The sequence below is a fragment of the Rhinolophus hipposideros genome (assembly GCF_964194185.1).
Source record: "Rhinolophus hipposideros genome assembly, chromosome: X".
Lineage (NCBI taxonomy): Eukaryota > Metazoa > Chordata > Mammalia > Chiroptera > Rhinolophidae > Rhinolophus > Rhinolophus hipposideros.
Genome location: NC_138046.1, coordinates 100,683,644 through 100,690,504, shown reverse-complemented (window position 1 = coordinate 100,690,504; position 6,861 = coordinate 100,683,644). Strand labels below are relative to the sequence as shown.

The window sequence follows — 6,861 nt, the reverse complement described above, 5'->3', positions numbered from 1 at the left end:
AAAGTGAGCTCTGGAAGCATTACTTGGAACACATGATGATCATTCATTACATTTCACTTGAAAACTGTAATAATGGATTATGTAATTTCCGTTGTAAATCTGTCTCTCCTCATACGGAAAAAGCATATGCTATATGACAAAGTGGGACTATAGAGAACTTCCAAAGGTGTTTGAATATTAGGTGTTTTTCTACACTGATCATTAACTGTAGGCAATTTGCCAATCGTTTTCTTTTTTATATGAAAATGTCACTTTGTCCTTGACCTTAAAGAGATGTTCTTCCTGTGCTTTCACACTTCAGAAAATAATAATAAGACAGTTACAAGCAATCATTGCTAGACTAGACCAAGTTCCCATTGAATGATGGTCACTGAATGTTTTTTCCTTTGCTTCATACTTTAACTTCTGACATCAATCTTAAGTCATCCTAGTTGTATTGATGCACTCCATTATATTTCATTGATTTGTAATCTTAACCTGCCTCACTCAACACTTATTCGGAAAGGATGGACTTCAAGGATGAAGTCTGAACAAAATCTTTAAAATAATTCATATAAAAAACTTTATTTTATCTGGCAAAGAACTGATGGGAATTTTATTATAGGGAAAATGTAATGTTTGTATCTTTAATTGTAATAGTTTGAAGATCTAGTTGACTGCCTCACACAAAATGGGAACTTAACAAATATGTGAATAACTGAATAAATGAAAAAAATGGATTTTAAGAAAATATACAAGTTGTAGTCATGGTTGAAAAATTACATCTAATCTATAATTTGTGTATTAGAGTATTATTAGCTATTGCAACCAAAAAAAAAAAGCTATGCTGCATCAAAACTGTAAAACACCTAATGTTGCATGCTAAGAAGTTTGGTATTTATTTCATGGATTGTTAAAGTAGATGAATATCATGAGTATTAGGGGGGAAAACAAAAATAGAATGGTATGGATTTTAAGAGAGAATTTTGTTTCAATAATGTGGGTATGATCTACAATTTCTAATGATGGAGGTCAGTAAGAATGTTGTAAAGGATTCAATGGTTTAGAAGTCTTTAGTGACCTCTGAAAAGACAGACTCACAAATTGGTGGAGACAAAACAGGAATAAGTAAGTTATATTTTCTGTTCTAGCCAAGATAGTATAAGAAGGATTAGATTTACCCTCTGGAACACCTGAAAAATGGAAGGAAATAAGACAATAGTTTGAAAGACACTAGGTACCACACAACAGAGATTGATCCCTGAGAGATAGGAAGTAGGTGAGCCTTACAACTGCTTCACATTGCTTGAGTTTCCAGGCCACAGTTCAGAGAGTGGGAACCCAAGCAGAGAGCAGTGGTCTCACTAAATAGAGATGAAGCTTAGAGACTCTAGAGAACAAAATGGGTAGAATTCTCAAGACAGAGTACCAGAGAGGAGAATGATGTAAGGAGAGGAAATTCTAGAACCTTGTAGCCCACAGTAATTGTTTAGCTGATTATCGATCAGCTTATGTATATGAGCACATTATTAGAGGCCCAGAATGAAACCACTTAAATGGATTATAGATAACAGTGCCTGATACTCACAGGGGGCATAAAATAGTAACTTTTATTGTCAGCCAGACTGTAAAGCCTCAAGATTCACAGGGCATTGGGCAATTTACATGGAAGGGTCTTGCCTTAGTAATGAGGAATATTTAACCATAAAACATAACAATATAACAACATTTTTACCATATAAGAGGGGACTATATTATTTCTTTCTATCAAATCTTAAAAAGGACCCAAAAGGATCAAATCATTTCCAAACAACTTAACAGTGTCCCCCGCTCCCCCCCAAAAAATGGTAAAAAATATTTGCAAAAAATGAAAAATTATCCAACACCAAATAGGTAGAACTTACAGTGCCAGGCATCCAAAAATAATTTATCATGAATCACCCCAGTAATGACTAAGTGAAGCAACCAAAGTCAACTCATAATCTACACAGATGTTAGAATTAGAAGAAACAAACATAAAAACAATTCTTATAACTATACTCAAAATGTTCAAAAAGTTTAGAGACATACAAGATATTTTTTAAAAAATCCTAAATCAAACTTCTAGAAATGAAAACGTCAAAGTGTAAGATGGAAAAAAACAAATTGCACTGGATAGCACCCATGACATATTACACACTGCAGAAGATTAGTATACTTGAAGACTAAGCAAGAAATATTATTTAAAATAAAATGCAAACAAAAAAGAATTTTTTTTTAAAATGAGCATCAGTGAGCTGTGAGAAAACTTCAAGCAACCTAATATATATGTAACTGAAGTCTTGAAAGAAGAGAAGACAGAAAACACGTTTGAAGACATAATGACAACTTTTTCCCAAATTTGGTGGAAACTATAAATCCACAAATGCAAGGACTTCAACAAACTCCAAGCACAAGAAACATTTTTTTTTAAATGACAAGTAACATCATGTTCAAATTGCTCAAAAACAGTATAAACAGTAAATCTTAAAAAGGAGCCAGAAAAAAAAAAAAAGACACATTACACACAAAGAAACACAAATCAGTGTAAAACCAGACTTCTAATCTCAGTAATGCAATTGAGAAAAGAGTTGAGCAGTCTCCTTAAAGTACAGGAAGAAAACTGGTCAAACTAGAATTCCATATACAGCAAAAACATCTCTTTACAACAGGCAAAATAAGGACTTTTTCAGTCATAAGAAAGATAAATAAATTCATCACCAGCAGAAACAAACTACTGAAAGAAAAAAAAAAAAGGGGAAAAAATAGGTGACTCCTGGGTGGGGTGAGCAGACAAAAGAGAGGCCCAGATGCCGGGCTGAGGCCGAGCATGGGCAAAAGGCCTAGCTGAGCAGCAATCCAGGCTGGCCCAGAGAACAAAATCAGGAATCTTCCAAGACTTTCCTGAGACAGCTGCCAATAACACAGTGGCTTCATTCCATACCTCAGCTGCCAGGAAAACTCCAGCCAGGACATGTCCCACTGTCTGAAAACCTTCCAGGAGAACACACTGCGATATAAAGAGCAGGTGGAAGAATTTTGCTGCTCGGTGGCCACTTTCCCAGAGACTGAAGTCCGTCTGCTCCGAGGAGAGGGTCCTGTAGACACGGTACCAGTGCTACCCGCAGTACCACCCCTTGAGTCTGGAATGCAAATACATAAAGAAACCACTCTAGGAGCCCCCGATCCCTGGCTGGGCAGGCTACCTGCCAGAGCCAGGGTCATTGAATGAGGCTATGCCACATGGTACACTGTCATGGCCAGAACCTGCTACAAAGACTTCCTGAACATCACGGAGCAGGCCAAGAGAGCACACCTGAAACTACATGGGGAAATATATGGAGTTAGATCCACGCAACCCCTTCCTGCTCCTTCTCCAAAAGTTTTGCAGCATGAAAAGGTGCTGTTGAAATATCCAGACTTCTCTAGTCTAGATGGTAGCTGTTCTGCTCTTGGAAGATCCCTGATAAAGGACACCTCTGGGGTCTGTCCTCAGAGGCCAAATATGTCATGTAACCGGAATATTTATTTGGAGTCACTGTCCTCAGCCAAGTATGCAGAAAGACTAGAAGTGGACAGCCTCCCAAGGAGAGGTGAAGTTTAGGGCGTGCTCAAAAGCTCACCATTCTCACATGAGAATCAGTCCCTCACCCATACCCCAAAAAGCACTATGGAAATTTCATAACCTAAGAATCCTTTTAACTGCCACCTGCACACTGACTGGTTGACAACAGCATGTTGTTAATGATAAAAATCTTTTATTATCATGGAGGAATAGAGAGGATATTCCTCAGGGAGGAAAAAAAAAGCTGCTAATTTTCTTTGAGCAGAAAGAAAATTACACCAGATAGAAATAAGTATCTACATAAATGAATACAGAATAGTGAAAATGGTAAGTATATGGGTAAATAAATTTTTATATATTAAAGTCAATTGTGATGCAGTATTTAAGCAAACATAATTTTTTTAAGTAGTGCAAAATTTATTTTATATATATATATATATACATATACATATACATATATACATATATATTTATATATATGTACAAAATGTATGTCAACGGTAAACAAAGTTTGGAGAACTCAAAAAGAAAACAGAAAAAAACAGAGACAAATCAATGAAAATAAAAGCTGATTCTTTAAGAAGACCAGTAAAATGTATTAACCTCAAGCTAGTCTGATCAGGAAAAAAAGAGAAAAGACAAAGACTGCTAAAATCAGCAATGAAAGAGGTGACATCATTACAGATTCCACAAATATTTAAAAGATAACAAGGAATAGTATGAATACTTTACAACTTTAATTTTGACAACACAGATGAAATAAGATACATTCCTTGACATACACAAACTAACGAAGCTTATTAAAGAATAAATAGATAATCTGAAATACCTGTATCTACTAAAGAAATTGAATTTGTAGTTAGAAAATCCTTCCCACAAAGAAGACTCCAGGCTTGGATAGCTTTACTGGTGATTTCTACAAAACATTTTAGGAAGAAACAGTACCAATCATACACACACTGCTTCCAGAAAATAAAAAGGATGAGATGCTTCCCAAATCATTCTATGAAGCCAGCATTGCCCTGATAACAAAGTTAAACAACACGAAAGGAAAACAGTCACCAGATAGCCCTCCTAAACAGTGATGCACAAATCTTTTTGGAATATTTTAGCAAACCTATATTAAATAGTACAACCACTGGAACCCATGCCTTCAGGCATGAACTGTAAACCCTAGCACAAAGAAAAGTTACCTTCCAAGTGTTTGGCAAAGCACGAGAACAGGCTTCTGAAGTTCCCCTGCTCCCTGGATGGCCGATGGTGGATACTTGTGCAAGAGGGACTGGACAACTGCAAGACGGGCTGTCCACCTTGAAAAATCTCATCACTCATGGCCCTATGGAAGGTTTTTCTCACCATTATTGCTCATAGAGTTCCCCTACCTGCTCCCAAAAAGAGTCAGGTAAAGCTACCCAACAAGGCAGATCTGTTTTCCACACTCTCACCAGCCCAGCAAGCACTAAAGGCATTCATAGAGGACATCGAAGCCAGCCTGACCAAGCATCCCTTGGCTCACTACCCAAATCTGGAGGAAGTTCTACCTGCTGACCTCCTATTAAAAGTGCTGAAAGTGCTTGATCCTCACAGGAAGCTGGAGGACACATGGGTCTATTATTAGAGCACCAGAAAAAGAAGGAAGTCCCCCACAAAGCTCTGTGAAAAAGGTCGTACCAAAGTCTACCTGGACCCTCCCAAGAAGACTCCTCTATCACAGACAATTTGCTTCATGAGAAAAAGAAAGAAAGAAAAAAAAAGAACTCAAGCACAAGGATTTTCCCAAAAGTCTTCCTCTTTGCAAAAAAATACCAAGAGCAGTTCATAAATTCTGCAAGTGGGTTGATACTTTTGGAGAATTGGGCATTGATGAAAAGTTCATCATGAAACAGCCTGACGCTGGCCTTGAGTGCAAATCAATCAATGATATGGGCAAAATAAAGAAAGTAAGCCAGGTTCCTTTAGATGTACAGTACAGCATAAAGCTAGATCAAATAAAAGAGAGAAAATTCTCCCTGCAGGGAAAAAACTGAAAGAGGAAACTCCAGAAACCACATGATTTTTATAAACCTAACCTGGTGAAGATGAGGTATGGAGCTAAGCAAAGTTTTGCTTGACCCCAAAGTCTTACTTGAAGCTCAAAGTGGGAGAAGAGAGAGGGCAAGGAATTGAAAACCTATTTGAAGAAATAATGACTGAAAACTTCCCTACCCTGGTGAAGGAAACAGATTTATGAGCCTAGGAAGTGCAGAGAGTCCCAAACAAGATGACCCCAAATAGGCCCACACCAAGACACATCATAATTATAATGCCAAAGGTCAAAGATAAAGAGAATTTTAAAAGGAGCAGGAGAAAAGCAGTTAGTTGCCTACCAGGGAGGTCCCATAAGACTGTCGGCTGATTTCTCAACAGAAACTTTGAAAACAAAAATTATAGGAAAAACTTCAGTTATGTTATTTTTATCATACGTTGCAATTGAATATATTTAAAATTTTTCACTATATTCATAAAAATTCACCATGAAACTGTTTCCATATCATCTAACACAGGTGCAAAATGGCAGGGAGTCCCAAAAATCTAGTGTGCAAAAAAATCTAGTGAGCAAAACTATCCAGCAACATCAAATATCCTCACATATCTATTCAAGTGCAATTAATCTTTGCATTTCACAAATAGTAATTAAAAATTCACTCATAAATTTAAAATAAGAAATCAAGCAACTTCTTTACATTTCTAAAATAATAGTGAAAACTGCCAGGGACAGGAAAATTTATAGATAGAAAGATTTGTAGTGCAGACCTAGAGTGTACTTTTGCTTCCTTTAATGAAGGAATTCATCTAAAAATGGAAATATATGTTTATGTTTCATCTTTATAGGACAGGATAGGTATCTGGTTATGTGCAAATTTTCTACTTTAAATAAAGTTTGTCTGTGACCATCATGTGCCTGAAGAACCAGGTATTTTCTATGTATTTTTATAAGCCACAGCCCAGAATTTCCCTTTAACCTAGAATTTCTCACCATAATTAAGTCCATGTCACCACTGTATCTTATTTTTGCAATGGTTTCCAAACTAGTCTGTCTTCTCCTTAAGTATATTTTTCTAAAATAAAAATCTGGCCAAATTCACAAGTTTGTTAATTCTCCAGGCTCAACTAAAAGTTACCTATATACATGGACACACCTCCCATACACATACAGCTACACAAACATGCTCCTGCATTCCAGACACCAGTCAGTATGTCCTTTCATACCTCTATGTCTTTGTACATAGTCTTCCGTATTGTTAGGATTTTGCTCAGGC

General features: G+C 36.6%; 2 pseudogenes across 2 annotated transcripts; both read left to right on the top strand.

The window, feature by feature from the left end:
• The first annotated feature begins 1,004 nt into the window (after nt 1-1,004).
• On the top strand, nt 1,005-3,601 carry LOC308495117 (sperm-associated microtubule inner protein 5-like; annotated as a pseudogene). The gene is made up of 2 exons: nt 1,005-1,010; nt 2,845-3,601. The product of its transcript is annotated as a sperm-associated microtubule inner protein 5-like (transcript).
• A 448-nt stretch (nt 3,602-4,049) lies between these two features.
• Nucleotides 4,050-5,589, top strand: LOC308495116 (protein FAM47E-like; annotated as a pseudogene). The gene is made up of 2 exons: nt 4,050-4,062; nt 4,693-5,589. The product of its transcript is annotated as a protein FAM47E-like (transcript).
• The last annotated feature ends 1,272 nt before the right edge of the window (nt 5,590-6,861 follow it).